The 16324-nt window shown below is 40.3% G+C and overlaps 1 long non-coding RNA gene across 1 annotated transcript; it reads left to right on the plus strand.

The window, feature by feature from the left end:
* Positions 1 to 384: 384 nt before the first annotated feature.
* Positions 385 to 8479, plus strand: LOC111523116. The gene is made up of 3 exons (XR_002725443.3): positions 385 to 1440; positions 2878 to 2968; positions 8038 to 8479. It is a non-coding gene; the product is annotated as an uncharacterized LOC111523116 (long non-coding RNA).
* Positions 8480 to 16324: the final 7845 nt, after the last annotated feature.

Here is a 16324-nt window from a genome sequence, read left to right on the forward strand (position 1 = left end):
CCGCACCCAGCAATATAGAACATTTCTGTCATCTAGCAAACAAAGTCCTAACTGGAACCCCAGAGGATCTCGTTAAAGAAGCAGGGCTAAACTAAGTTAGGCTGTGGGTTCCATCCATAGTGCCCTCTTTCTACACACACACAGTTGCCCCTACAGTTACCCACACTCTGCATCCCTAATTTCTACCCACAAATGGCCAGGCACAGTGGCTCACGCCTGCAATCCCGGCACTTTAGGAGGCCGAGGCGGGCGGATCACCTGAGGTCAGGAGTTCGAGACCAGTCTGGCCAACATGGTAAAAGCCTGTCTGTACTAAAAATACAAAAATTAGCTGGGCTTGGTGGCAGGCACCTGTAATCTCAGCTACTTGGGAGGCTGAGGCAAGAGAATCGCTTGAACCCGGGAGGCGGAGGTTGCAGTGAGTGGAGATCATGCCACTGCATTTCAGCCTGGGCGACAGAGAGAGCCTGCATCTCGGGGAAAAAAAAAAAAAGTAGTAGTAACCACACCACCTATTGCATAGGGATGTTGTGAGGGTTAAATTAGGTAATGTCTGTGATGTTTGTTGATCAGCACCCAACACTTAGTAAGCCCTCAATTAAGCATTAATCATTATTATGAGTGTTGCTACAATTTTGTCATTTCAAGGTATTGTGGGTTTCAGATCTGCCCACAAGAGGGCACTGGTGACACAGCTCTGCCTCAAAAGGTTTCCAGTTGAAAGACCAGGCAGCTTTGCTTGTGTCTAAGGAACTAAGGGTCCGATTTCTCATGAACTGCTGAACCACAGATTTTAGAGCTGAAAGACACACTGCAAGTGATCTAATCCAATCATCAGATGTTGCAGTTAGAAGCCACAGGCGGGTAAATGTGGACCAGGTGAGTACGACTTACAAAACCAACAGTCACGGGAAAAGCAACTTCACATGCATTCTCTGTGGAATTGAAAGGTAGGACAGAAACACCATCTTTCTGGGAACAAAAATGCACCAAAAGTGTTAACGGTAGTGCCAGGCTGAAATGAAAAGAAGGCACTGAGGTGTTTGTATGTGTGTGTCTCTGTGTGTGTGAGAAAACCAGAGAGAGAAGAGATAGGTCATGGAGATATATATATATATATATATTTTAAGATGAAAACAACAGATACTGGTTCTTTCTTCTGGACCAGCTCAGGAGACCAAAATATTCAAGATTGTCTTTGACAGGCTAAGCCTGAGAATGTCCCATACCCCTTCTCTTCTAAGGGGGAACTGTCCCACTTGCAGCCCCTGCAACTCAGCACCTGTTGGATCCCTCCCGCTCCTCTTCAACCGCACCTGACCCCCGGGTTCCCATTCCTTAACCTGGCCTGGGACATTCAGCTCATCACCTGGTCTGAAAGATGCGTTGGACCTGTGAGATCCCTGCTTTTCAAGATCTAAAGGATCAGAAGATGGCATGGTGAGCAGTGGGAGCACAAAGTAAAGCTTCAAGGAGCAGAAAGGCCGCAGGGTGACCTGGTGGCCTCACACAGGCCAGCGCATGAGGGAGCCGGCCTAGGTGTCAGCCATAGAGGAGAATAAGCCCACTGCAAGAAGCAGAAGGGCTGCGAGCCGACACCAGACTGCATGCCCCTGGAAGAACTGGAGGAGGTAGCAGAGCGCCTAGTGCATCCCTCATTCCCCTTTTTGAAGCAGCTTGTTTGGGTCTCTAGTTTCCCACAGCTAAATTCCCTGCAGAGAAAGTTTTGAAAGCATGATCCGATGGAAAACCACGTGGCAAAGGAACATTGTGTTTATGTAGAGACATCTCATTGTAAGAGAGCCTGCAGGGGTGTGCGTGGAGAGGGAGGAGAACAGGAGATGCTACTCTTCCTTGTCCTTTTCCCTCCTTCTCTTCCTCCTCTTCCTTGTCTTCTTTCCCCTCGTCCTCCCCTCTTGTCTTTTTCTTCTTCCATCTCCTCCTCCTCTTTCTCTCCTTCCCCCTCCTCTTCTTTCTTGTCTTCCCCTCCTCCTGTTTCTTGTCTTTTTCCTTCTCCTCCTCTTTCTTATCTCCTTCCTTCTCTTCCTTAATTTCTTCTTCTTCCTCTTCTTCCTTCTGCTCCTCCTTTTTCTTTCTTTCTTTCTTTTTTTTTTTTTTTTTTTTGAGATGGAGTCTTGCTCTGTCGCCCAGGCTGGAGTGCAGTGATGCGATCTCGGCTCACTGCAAGCTCCCCCTCCCGGGTTCACACCATTCTCCTGCCTCAGCCTCCCGAGTAGCTGGGACCACCGGCTCCCGCCACCACGCCCAGCTGAATTTTTTTTTTAGTAGAGACAGGGTTTCACCGTGTTAGCCAGGATGGTCTTCATCTCCTGACCTCGTGATCCGCCCGCCTTGGCCTTCCAAAGTGCTGGGATTATAGGCATGAGCCACTGCCCCGGCCTCTTCCTCCTTTTTCTTCTGCTTCCCCTCTTCTTCTTCCTTAGCTCTAAGAGGAATTAGAAAAAAAACTTTTTACTTTAAAATCATTTCATAATTAGAGAAAGTTGCAAAAGTAGTACAGAGAATTCCCATACCCTTTTGCTTAGATTCCCCAAATGTTGACATTTTTATGATTAAGGAAATTGTGAAATATTTGTACAATGCAATACAAACCGTAATTGGCCACATTAGCTAATACAAACCCTAATGAGCATATGGCTAATTAGCATATGGCTAATTAGGGTTTGTATTCTATTGTACAAATTTTAACGCTTGACAAATGTTAAAAACAAAGTTGAGCAAAAGAGTCGAATCATGGAAGACATTCAATAGCGATCACTTAACATAAATTTCACAGACAAAGCCAAGCATTACGTTGTTTACACTAGAGATCCACCCATAGGTGGTAGAAATGTTTTTTGTTTTTGTTTTTCAAAGCAAGTGAATGATGAACATAATGCAACATAGTGGTTGTCACAGGTGAAGAGTGGAGCACAGGATCAGGGAGAGGCACTCCAGATCTTTGAAGGTACTGCTGATATTCTTTATTATTGACTGATTTGTTTTTAATTTAAAAAATTTACACATAGTATATATTTTAGGGGCACATAATGATGTGATACATGTAATATATAGTGATCAGATCACGGTTAATTCGCATATCCATCATCTCAAACATTTATTATTTCTTTGTGTTGGGAACATTTAATATCATCCTAGCTATGTGAAGCAATATTGTTAACTACAGTGATTCTACAGTGGTATAGAACACTAGAGCTTGTTCTTCCTGTATAGCTGTAGTCTTGCATCCTTTAACAAATCTCTTCCCATCCCTCCCTCACCTCTACCTCTCCCAGCTGCTAGTATCCTCTGTTCTGCTTTCCACTTCTGTAAGATCAACATTTTAAGCTTCCACACATGAGTGAGAACATGTGGTCTTTAACTTTCTGTTTCTGGCTTATTTCACTTAACATAATGTCGTCCAGTTCCACCTATGTTGCCACAACTGACAGGATTTCATTCCTTTTTATGGCTGGATAGTATTCCATTATGTATATGTGCCATCTTTTCTTTATCTGCTGTTGTACACCTAGGTTGATTCCATATCTTGGCTGTTGTGAAAAGTGCTGCAATAAACATGGAAGTGCAGAAGTCTCATCAGTATACTGATTTCCTTTCCTTTGAATAAATACCCAGTAGCGAGACTGCTGGAGCATATATTAGTTCTATCTGTAGTTTTTTGAGGAACCTCTACACTGTTCTCCACAGTGGCTGGACTAGTTCACACTCCCACCAACAGAGTGTAGGAGTTCCCTTTTCACCTCATCCTCAACAGCATTTGTTGTTTTCTGTCTTGTTAATAATAGTTATCCTAACTGGGCAGAGATGATGCTTCATTGTGGGTTTGATATGCATTTCCCTCATCAGGGAAATTAGTGATGTTAAACATTTTTTCATATATTTGTTGGCCATTTGTATGCCTTTAGAGCAAATGTCTGTTGAGATCATTTACTCATTTATTAATTGAATCATTTAGTTGAATTAGTTGAATTTTTGCTGTTGAGATGTTTGAGTTCCTTGTATATTCTGGATATTAACCCCTGTCGATGAATACTTTGCAAATATTGTATCCCATTCTGTAGACTGTCTCTTCATTCTGTTGTTTCCTTTTCCATGCAGAAGCTTTTTAGTGTAATATAATCTCGGGTGTTTATTCTTGCTTTTGTTGACTGTGCTTTTGAGATCTTATTCATACAATCTTTTCCCAGATCAATGTCGTGAAGTGGTTCCCCATTGTTTTCTTCTAGTAGTTTTATAGTTTCAGGTCTTCCATTTAGATCTTTGATCCATTTTGAGTTGATGTTTATATAGGGTGAGAGGTAGGATTCTAGGTTTTCTTCTGCATGTGGATATTCTCTTTTCCCAGCACAATTTGTTGAAGAGACTGTCCTTTGCTTAGTCCGTGTTCTTGGTTACCTTTGTCAAAAATCCAGTGGCTGTAGATACATGGATTAATTTCCAGGTTCTCTATTCTATTCCATTGGTCTATGTGTCTGTTGTTACACCAGTACTATGCTGCTTTGTTACTATAGCTTAGTAGCATAGTTTGAAATCTGGTAGTGTGATGCCTCCAGCTTTGTTCATTTTGTTCAGGATTGTTTTGGTTATTCAGGGTCTTTTGTGGTTCCATACAAATTTTAGAATTTTTTTTTCTATTTCTGTAAAGAATGTGGTTGATATTTTAATAGGGATTGCAGTGAATCTTTAGATTGCTTTGGGTAGTACAAATGTTCACATTTGTGTGAACTTCTCTCTGTGTTGTATGTGTGTGTGTGCATATTGTACTTCAGAGATGTCTGAGTTGAGGATGCAGAAATGAAGTTTCTTTACCTCCAAATATTTTTATATTTCAATGAGTATTGCTGAAAGATAAGATATTCTTTTACATAATGAGACTTCAGTGATCAAAATCAGAACATTAACATCAGTATGATAGTATTATGTTTTTAAAAATCTATACATTATTCAAAATTTGCCACTTGTGTTCTAATTCAAAATTTGCCACTTCTAATTCAAAAATCACACATCGCATTTTTTGTCATAACCCTTTAATCTCCTTTAATGATCCCTCAGTGGTCCCCTTGTATTCTAAGAGTTTCTGGACCTGACTTCTCATGCTTTTATCTTCCGCTAGGTTTCTACACCTGTGTGTGCCACCATGCTTTGGCCTTGTATCAGATACAGGCATGAGGCTCATCTCTGTCACCATTCCCAAAAAAGGAATATGAACATACCATTTGTGAGTTTAGGAAGCTCACTGCAGATGTGAAATCCCATGAGAAGAGACCACATGGCCCATTGCCTGGCCTCCTGCCCATCTGGGGCCAGTGTGCTTGTCCCTTCACACAATGCTGCCTCTTGAAGTTTATGCATACTACCATTCAGGCTTACTTACCTATCTGAACTGTCATTCATTCATGGAAGCTGAAGACTAGGAGTTGGAGTTGGGTCAGGCAGCAGGTGTGGTGGGTGGTGGGAAAGGTGGCTCTGTGGTCAACCAATGTGACTGCTATACAAGCAACTTGTTAAGCTTGTCCAGACCCTGCACCCATGTGGGTGACCAACCCTGCCCTGCCTTCTACTTTATCAACCTCATTGCCTATAGTATTTTGTTTTTCCACATACCTCATCCATGCACTCCTGAAATCACACACTCCTGAAATCGTGATATCGTCATCACCAATCATTGCATCACCTCTGAAACCTCAACTCCAAGCCTCTCACTGTCTGAGCACTATCCTATTACCTCCAGCCCATTCACTCTTCTCGCCTCACTCAGGTGATTTGACATTTTGAGCCCTTGATATCTTGAAAATTGTGCTCTCTCACCATCAATAGCCCTATGTATTTCAGCCCCTCCAACCTCATTTTTCTCTACCCTGCCCTGCTTGCTTTGTTCCAGCCATAATGGCCTCTCTTCTATCCTGGGAGGCGTCTAGCTTGTCCCATTTTATGGCCTTTGTACTTGATGTCTCCTCTGCCCAGAATGTTCTCCTTGCATTGTCTTGGTTTTGGTTAAAAACACTTTTAAACATCTCATTAATAACTAATCCATACATTAATTAATGAATTAATTATTAATCCATAATTATAACTTATAATAAATAATAAAATAATAATAAAATAATTTATATTCTTATTTATAATAATATAACATAAGCTAATCATATTATAAAGACAAAATAATTAAAATAATTTATAACAAATATATTTATAATTAATGAATTAATTATTAATCCATTAATTTATGAACTAATGCTATATTTATAAAATGCACATCATGTTTAGAGAACAACAACATGTCTTACATTCATGGACCTGCTAACCATTTCTGTCATTTACCATAAACTCTGTGAGTTCCTTCCTGATCTCAGCCCCTCTCCTACTTAGTCTGAGATAAACATTAGCCTAAATTTTGTGTTGAGATTCTCTTGCTTTTCATTATAGTTTTACCACATATGTTTCTATCTCTAAGCAGTATGTTGTTTGGATTGAATGTTAGTGGAATCACAATACTTCTGCCACTTGCTTTTTCACTCTGCTTTATGTTCTCAAGGTTCATCATGTTTGTGTGTAAAGCTGTAATTCGTCCATTTTCACTGCTGTGTAGTATTTCATTACATCAAAATACAATTATCTGTTCTACTGTTGATGGACATTTGAAGTTTTCCAGCTTTTTGCTATTACAATAAACTAAACTTTCTGAAATATATCTCCTAATACACATGTGCAAGATTGATTCCATATAACTAGGTATAGACTTGTGGGTTCTAGGATGTAAGCATATTCTTTTTCTCTAAGTAACATAAAATTGATTTCAAAATGGTTGTACCAATTTACAATCTTAACGTCAATGAAGAAGCATTCCTATTGCCCTATACCCTTGTCAATATTTGGTATCACCTAACTTTTCAAATCTTGCCAGTCTGGTAGGTATAAATGATATCTTGTGGTGCTCTCACTTGCATTTTGCTGATTATTTGTCATGACTTCTGCAGGGCTAGCTGCTTCTTGTCATTCAAATTTGAGCTTAAACACCTGGAGTCATCTTGTCCTTCTTAACTATGTCAACCTATTTTAATTCCCACTATCTGATATTTTCCTTCCTCTCTTTTTCAAAAAAATGTTTGTTGGTCTATTTTAGTTCCTCCTCTACAAAGCTTGTAGATAGTGGCTGCTCGATAGATAGTTATTGACTATTTATTAAATAAATAAAATGTGCTAACTTTAGTTCTGTTCAGATCAATACTTGCTTTCTTCCTGCTTGGTATATGTTCTTTCATCTTGCTTTCAGTTTCATCTTATACTTTCTCCATTGTCTTTTACTCTCCATTAATGTCTACTTTTGTGTTTATTCTCATTCTTGCTAACTTCTTTCTTCCTAGAGAGGTCTCTCTCTTGCTTCCATGCTTGTTGCCAGACTTGAAACTTCAGGAGAGCTTACTCATATGTTTCAGTCAGCTTTTCAATTTAATAACTCCTGTACCCAGCTCCCACTCCGCTACTTGACACCCCTGGGCCTTGGTCAGTCAGAAGCAGCCTGACTCTGGAAGACACAGGAGACAAGAGCCAACAAAAATCATCAGTCATTCAAATCATCTGCCAAGGATCCTAAAAGAAAGAACCCTGAGGGTCCCTAACTTTTGTTGGAGGTGCTAAACTCTAGAAGCAAAAGGACGTCTTGTCTAGAGCTCATTTCAATGTAGCCTTCCCTCACATTTCCTGTCAAATTTCACAACTTTGATATTGCAATAGCAGCAAATTGGGGTAAATATGTGTGGAAGATAGAACCACATATCACCCAACAAAGTTTTGAAGATGAATGAGGCAAAAATATAACTTATTTTCTGAAACAGTGAAAGTAATCTTTTTTGTGATACCTTTTATGAAATATGTTCTCGTGTTACTTCTATATTTGAAATTATGTAAGACAAAAATTCTATTTTCATCATATATTTAAATATTTTTTTAAAAAGATTGTTTTATGCTGCATAAGCATGGCAAATTAACTAAATGTGCTTTCCCCCTCCCTCCTAGAACTTTAATAAAATATCTGTAAAGGAAGTAAAAAAATACAAAAGTCCAAGAGGACAAAGTGGATTGAATATGAAACAGCATCTGGTGAGAAAATTTTCAACAAAAAATTTGATTGATGGAAGATTTGTGACAATGTTGGTGTCTATAGAGGGGAAGTTTGATGGGAAATGAGTGATTCCTCTTCAGAGGCACAAAAAGGCTTAAAACAGGTGTGAGATACCTTGAGTCAAAGGTGGGAATGGGGGCATTTTCTGGAAGGCTGTATGTGGAGTGGTTAGACATCCTCCCCTGTCTTCATGAAGCTAGGCAAGTGCCCTCTCAGAGCCCAGACTGGAGTACAGTGACGCGATCGTGGCTCACTGCAACCTCCACCCCCAGGTTCAAGCAATTCTCCTGCCTCAGCCTCCTAAGCAGCTGGGACTACAGGTGCATGCCACCATGCCTGGCTATTTTTTTTTTTTTTTTTTTTTTTTTTTGAGACAGAGTCTCACTCTGTCACCTAGGCTGGAGTGCAGTGGTGCGATCTCGGCTCACTACAACCTCCATCTCCTGGATTCAAGTGATTCTCCTGTCTTAGCCTCTTGAGTAGCGGGGATTATAGGCATGTGCCACCACACCCAGCTAATTTTGCATTTTTAGTAGAGATGGGGTTTCACCATGTTGGCCAGGCTGGTCTCAAAGTCCTGACCTCAAGTGATCTGCCTGCCTCAGCCTCCCAAAGTGCTGGGGTTACAAGCAGGAGCCATGGCGCCTGGCCTGGAGGTTTATTCTCTGTGGAAACTGAATTTGAGAAACTCAGGAGAATCATGATGAATGTGAGTGAGAATAGATGGGTACAAGTTGAAAACAAGGAAATTAACTTACAATCTGCACATTGAATAGTAGACTCTCAATACCCTCCCACAACGCTCTGCTTTAAGGAAGCTAGCAGTCAGGATTACAAATCTCCCCATCCCTGGGGAGATTGGAAGCATCTTCTCTGGACTATGTGAATGAATTTAGAGAAAACATCTCAGGCACCACCATTTGGAGGACCTCTGGCAATGAAGAAGTTGATGTTCCAACTTGGTCCTACAACCATGCACAACCTGACCCTGCAATTCGCTTCAAGCTTGAATATGATTAATAGTCAAGACTGCCAGACATTTGTAGGTAGCTTCCAAAATGAAAGAGCACCGGAAAAAAAAAGGACAGAAGAAAATAGAACATGAAGAAAAAATATCAGGCTGAAAACAGAAAAAAAATACATTAATTTTAATATTCTATGGTGAGGGGGGAGTGAGGGTGAGTCTCTTAAGGGATAGCATGAGGGAGATCTTTGTGGCAATGACACAGCCAGGTGGGAAGGGGTCCCCAAAGCAATCCCAACTGACCGGTGCACTGGAGTTCCGCCGTGTGCATTGGGGAGGAGCTTGGCCCCTCCTCTTCCTGGGTGGAATCTGGAATTCAATCTGCGAGGTGGGAAGCACACTAGCAGGGACTCTGGATTTGTGGAGAGGCCCTGTTTCCCTTTTTCCTTTTTGCCCAATAAATTCCATTATTCTCACCTTTCAAATTGTCCGTAAGCCTAATTTTTCCTGGCCATGTGACAGGGACCTCATCTTTAGCGGAACTAAGGAGAGAGTCCTACAACAGTGATGTGACATAGAAATATACATGCGCATTGCCCCAATATCAACTTCCTGATTTTGATATTGCATTATAAGTATGTAAGATGTAACCATTGGGGGAAACTGGGTGAAGGGTACTTGCAACCTCCGTGTCCTATCTTTGTAAATTTGAATCTATAATTATTTAAAGACAAAAAGCTAAAACAATAAATATCACCAGTACATTAAGATATTGCATCTAGAATAAGAACCGCTGTTGGATGTGGTTTGTTAATACTTTGTTGAGGATTTTTGTATCTATGTTCATCAGGGATATTGGTCTGTAGCTTTCTTTTTTGTTATGTCTTTGTCAGATTTCGGTATCAGAGTGATGCTGGCTTTGTAGAATGAGTTAGGGAGGAGTCTCTCCTCTTGCATTTTTTTGGAATAATTACAGTAGGATTGGTGCCAGCTCTTTTTTGTATGTCTGGTACAGTTCAGCTGTGAATCCAACTGGTCCAGGGGTCTTTTTGGTTGGTAGGTTTTTTTTATTACTGATTCAATTTCAGAATTCAGTATTCATCTGTTCTGGTTTTGATTTCTTTCTGCCTCAGTCTTGGGAGTTTGTATGTTTGCAGAAATCTAGAGATTTCCTCTAGATATTATAGTTTGTGTACATAGAGATGTTCATAATAGTCTCTGAATAGTCTTTGTATTTCTACGGGATTGGTTTTGATGTCACCTTTGTAATTTCTGATTGCACTTATCTGAATCTTCTCTCTTTTTTTCTTTGTTAATCTAGCTAGTGGTCTATTGATCTTGTTTGTTCTTTAAAAGAAGCAGCTTTTGGTTTTGTTGATCCTTTGTGTGGATTTTGGGATACGTGAAAAGTAAAAAGAAATATTCCTTTGAGATTAAAAATGAGACATTTCTAAAAAATGAGAGGACTGAAAGATAATATTGATGAAATCTCATGTAAAATAGAAGCAAAGTTAAAGTGGTAGAAAATATGAAAGGAAAGAAAATTAGAGGATCAGTCTAAAAAGTCCTATAGGAGCTAATAGAAGTGTCATAAGGAGAAGTGAGAAAATAGGAGGAGAAAATTATCAAACAATAAAATGAGATCATTTCCTGTAATTGAAGTCTTGAGTTCTACGTGACAGGACTCACCAAGGGTCCAGCACAACAAATGACAAAAGACTGTCAAAACTTGCCATTATGAAATTACAAAACACAAAAGATAAAGATTCTAAAAGCTTCTAGAAACAACAACTCACAAAAGAGTGTGAGTCAGACCAATAGCAGACTGCTGACATCAAAAGTCAGGAGACAATGGAGGCCTTTCTTCAAATTCTGAGTGACAATGATCTTCAATCCAGAATTCTGGAATCTAATATGCCACATACACTGATATTAGAATCAAGGCATTTTCTGACATACACATCCTCAAAACAATGTTCTCCCATTTACAAGTTATTGAGAAGTTACTGGAGGATGTGTTCCACTAAGACAAAAGAGTAAGCCAAGAAAGAGGAAGGTAAAATAAAAGATCTAACACAGGACAATGGCATAAGAAAGTCCTGAGATGATAGTGAAGGAAAGTGACAGGATAAAACTTGTATAACCAACTTGGGAAGAAAACAGTCCAAGCTGAAGCAGGAGAACAGAGGACCCCAGAGAAAACACAAAAAGTAATTGATACAGTTGAGTAGCTGGAAAATATTACCGATAAGTATATGACAATGATAAAAGAACATTAGGAAAAATTAGCCACCGGTGCATAAAGTATCACAGATGAAAACAAGCAAATGCTTATTCTTAGTAAAATGGAGGATTATATGATAAAGAGACCTGGTCATAGTTCACAGGTCATGGACGGGGGATGATATTTGACTTCACCAAAAGCTGTGTCATAACTATACCAAGGTAATGTTAGGAGGGGAATTGGGAGTAGGAAATGTAATAGGTGAGTTTTTTTCTACCATGACAGAAAGTCAATAAATACTACCTAAGCCAGATAGAACAGAACATTTATAGTTTAAGCATATCATTTGGAAATATCGAGGTAAATACCAGTAGAAAGAGCTAGAAAAGTCGAGAGTGGTTGCTGCTGGAACAGGATATAGGGAGACAGGGCATATGGCTATGGATTTCATTATAAGCATTTTTTTTTTTTTTTTTTGAGACAGAGTTTTGCTCTTGTTGCCCAGGTTAGAGTACAATGGTGCTATCTTGGCTCACTGCAGCCTCTGCCTCCTGGATTCAGGTGATTCTCCTGCCTCAGCCTCCCAAGTAACTGGGATTACAGGTGTGTGCCACCAGGCCCAGCTAATTTTTGCATTTTTAGTAGAGACAGGGTTTCGCAGTGTTGGTCAGGCTGGTCTTAAACTCCTGAGCTCAGGTGATCCACCCCTCTCATCCTCCCAAAGTGCTGGGATCAGAGGCGTGAGCCACCACGCCTGGCCAGACTTTGAAATTTTTTTTTTTAAGTTTTAAAACTATGGATCTATATGTGTTTAAAAATTAATATTGATAATGTCACCAAAATCTGTATAAGTATTGTGTGTAATTAAAATTAATAAAATAAAAATTAAAATCACTTAAAATAAAAATGAAGTAAAACCTCATGTTTCTATTGCGTTGCTATAAAGAAATACTGGAGGCTTGGTAATTTAGAATGAAAAGAGGTTTAATAGGCTTACACATCTGCAGGCTGTATAGGAAGCATGGTACCAGCATCTCCTCCTGGAGAGGGCTGCAGGAAGCTTCCAATCCTAGTCGAAGGTGAAGGGGGAGCAGGCATGTCACATGGCAAGAGAGTAAGCAAGAAAGAGAGAGGGAGGACATACCACATTCTTTTAAACAACCAGATCTTGCTTGAACTCAGAGCAAGAACATGCTCATTACTATGAGGAGAGCACCAAGCCATTCATGAGGAATCTTCTCCCATAACCCAAACACCTCCCACCAGGTCCCGTCTTCAACATTGGGGACCACACTGCAACATGAGATTTGGAGAAGACAAACATCCAAACCATATTCCCTCAATTACTCAAAATTAATTTTCACCGGAACTTCAATAAACATTCTTTTTATCTCTGTACGTGAAATATAAAGGAATGATAGAAATTAAGACCAAACAGCTAATCCAAGAGATTGTATGTTTTTTTTTTTTTTTTTTTTTTTTTTTTTTTATTTTTGAGATGGAGTCTTGCTCTGTCACCCAGGCTGGAGTGCAGTGGCCGGATCTCAGCTCACTGCAAGCTCCGCCTCCCGGGTTTATGCCATTCTCCTGCCTCAGCCTCCCGAGTAGCTGGGACTACAGGCGCCGCCACCTCGCCCGGCTAGTTTTTTGTATTTTTAGTAGAGACGGGGTTTCACCGTGTTAGCCAGGATGGTCTCGATCTCCTGACCTCGTGATCTGCCCGTCTCGGCCTCCCAAAGTGCTGGGATTACAGGCTTGAGCCACCGCGCCCGGCCTGAGATTGTATTTTTAAACAGCAATTTCCTGAAGAATCTTGTGGGATCGTCAGTCCAGCTTCCCCTGTCTTCTTCTCTATTGTATTAAATCTATGTCTTCAATGAGATTATTTTTAACATTTTCAGTCATCAAGAAAACTCCAAGTACGTTCAATCTATTTACTTCAGAGAATAGACCAATACATTTAAGACTTTAAAAATATCCATAGTTGATATACAAAAGGACAGGGGCCACATCTATCTTATGTGTTTCTGTAATCCCAGGTCTAGATCTGTGCCTGGTGCCTTGTAAACACTCAATAATTTCTCACTGGGTCAATGATTATTATGAACCAAGGAAGTCATTTGACCAGAAGATCCTATTCTCTTTGCATTCCACTTCCTCAGACTTTTAACAAATGCACCAAAGTGACATTCCATATTTCTGACTTTAATACAGGTTTGGTTTTTGCCAGTTAAAGAAATTGTTTCATTTTTAAAGATTACAACAAGTAAACCACTAATCTGTCAATCTTCAAAGTCCGCCTGAAAATAAGACTAGTTTCTCTTGCATGTGCATTGCCCAAGTTTCATGCTACAGAAATCTGCCCTCCTCAGCCCTGCAAGTGTGAGTCAGTGGAGCACCAGCCACATCCTGTGGCCTGCCACACTTGTATTCTGGCATCTGCTAATCTGATGAGAAAGGGAACCTGGCCTGAGGGAAGGCAATCCATTGGCCAGCCAGCAACCTCTGGTACATGAAAATGAACTGAGCCAGTCGAGTGCTCTGTCTTAAAAACTTGGACTCAGATAAGGAGAAATGTAGTCAATTTGTGCTAGTGACAAACACGGAAAAGATCACAGGACAAACACGGAAAAGAATAGAGTAGGGACCGTAAGAAATAATGGCTGTGTTCCAGTCAAAGTTACAAAGAAGTAGAAACTGAGTAAGCAGAGCAGTTAGTACTAGGACAAGAATAAAAGAACCCAGATTGTAGATAAAGTCGTACCAAAACGAGAGCCCTAGAGGGTATGCCAAGGTGTAGGAATGTCTGAGTGGCAGCTCAAGTCCCTAGAGCAGCCACAGATCTAGAAACCCTCTCTCAATCTAGTCCCTATAAACAGTTTTTGTTTTAAAATTTCAGAGACAGTTACTCTTTCCTATTATTTGTATCTTCATATAAATTCCCTTAACTTGAGCTGTCTGGAAGAGCTTATGTTGCTTGCAACCAAATGAGTCTTACCAGAAGTAACTTGGAATACGTTATTGAGGCTGCGTCATTTTGATGTTGACAAAGATATTTTTGTTATGGGTTTCATACAAGTAGAAAAGGATAGCAAATGCAAATGCGTATGCAGATAATATTGTGGTACAAAGAGGACAGCCAGTACAGAAAGTATTGATTTTCCTAGGCAAGTGAATGGTAGGTGTTCTCTTTCTGTATCACAGGAAGTCACATCGATTCTCTCCTAGGTTGAGGGAGGTATATACTCTTTCACTGTTGACTCCAGGTACCTGGCATAATGCCTCACACATATTAGTTGCTCACTAAATAGTTGGGGAATGAGTGAATTCTGGTGTGTCCTGACTGCATGTTATGAGAAAACAGGTGCAGCAATATTTTATTTGCTGAAAAGAAAGAAAGAGGGCCAGGCATGGTGGCTCACACCTGTAATCCCAGGACTTTGGGAGGCTGAGGCAAGTGGATCACCTGAGGTCAGGAGTTCGAGACCAGCCTGGTCAACATGGCAAAAACCCCTGTCTCTACTAAAAATACAAAAATAAAAATTAGCCAGATGTGGTGGCAGGTGCCTGTAATCCCAGCTACTTGGAAGACTGAGGCAGGAGAATCGCTTGAACCCGGGAGGCAGAGATTGCGGTGAGCTGAGATCACACCATTGCACTCTAGCCTGGGTGACAAGAGTGAAACTCCATCTCAAAGAAAAAAAAAAAAAGTAAAAATTCACATATAGGCCGGGTGTGGCAGCTCATGCCTGTACTCCCAGCACTTTGGGAGGCCAAGGTGCAAGGATCACTTGAGCCCAGGAGTTCGAGGCTGCAGAGAGCTATGATTGCACCACTGCACTACAACCTGGGTGACAGAGCAAGATCCTGTCTCAAAAAAACCCCCAAAAACAAAAAAAGGTCATTTGTCAGGAGACATTGCAATGGTTGCTCATTAACTCATTATTTATTTATGAAGCAGCTTATGCTCGTACTGTGTTTGAGGCTAGGGCTAGAGAGCAAAAAAGACACCAGTGGTCCTGGTCCTCAAGGAGCCTATGACCAGTAGGTATCACAGAAATTGAATAAATGATTACAAGGGCTCTGAGTATGTAAAGGAATGAACAAGGTGCTACAGAAGCATCAAAAGGGGAAGTTCTAATCCAGTCAGGAGGCCAGGGAACGTTTTTTAAAAATAGTTTGTCGGTACACACCCCATAGCAAGTGTATATGTTTATGGGGTACATGAGATATCTTGGTACAGGCATAACAATGCATAATAATCACATCATAGAAAATTGGGTATCCATCCCTTCAAGCATTGATCCTTGGTGTTAAAAACAATCCAATTATATTCTTTCAGTTATTTTTTAATATACAATTAAATTATTATCGACTATAGTCTCTCTGTTGTGCTGTCAAATACTAGGTTGTATTATTTCTACTTTTTTGTACCTATTAACTATCCCCACTTCTCTCCCCCTCCTCCCGCCACCTCCCCACAACCCTTCCCAGCCTCTGGTTACCATCCTTCTGTTCTCTATGTCCATGAGTTCAGTTGTTTGCATTTTTATATCCCACAAATAAATGAGAATATGTGATGTTTGTCTTTCTGTGCCTGACTTATTTCACTTAACATAATGACCTCCCGTTCCATTCATGTTGTTGCAAATGACAGAGTCTCATTCTTTCTATGGCTGAATAGTACTCCATTCTTTTTTATGGCTGAATAGTACTTTATTTTCTTTATCGATTCATCTGCTGACAGATATTTAGGTTGCTTCCAAGTTGTGGCTATCGTGAACAGTGCTGCAGCAACACATGGGAATGCAGATGTGCCTTTGATATACTGATTTCCATTCTTTTGGGTATGTACCCAGCAGTAGGATTACTGGATTGTATGGTAGCTGTAGTTTTAGTTTTTTGAAGAACCTCCAAACTGTTCTCCATAAGGGCTGTACTAATTTACATTCCCACCAACAGTGTGCAAGGGTCATGGAATATTTCTTTGAGG

The sequence above is a fragment of the Piliocolobus tephrosceles genome, chromosome X (assembly GCF_002776525.5).
Source record: "Piliocolobus tephrosceles isolate RC106 chromosome X, ASM277652v3, whole genome shotgun sequence".
In the NCBI taxonomy this organism is placed as follows: domain Eukaryota; kingdom Metazoa; phylum Chordata; class Mammalia; order Primates; family Cercopithecidae; genus Piliocolobus; species Piliocolobus tephrosceles.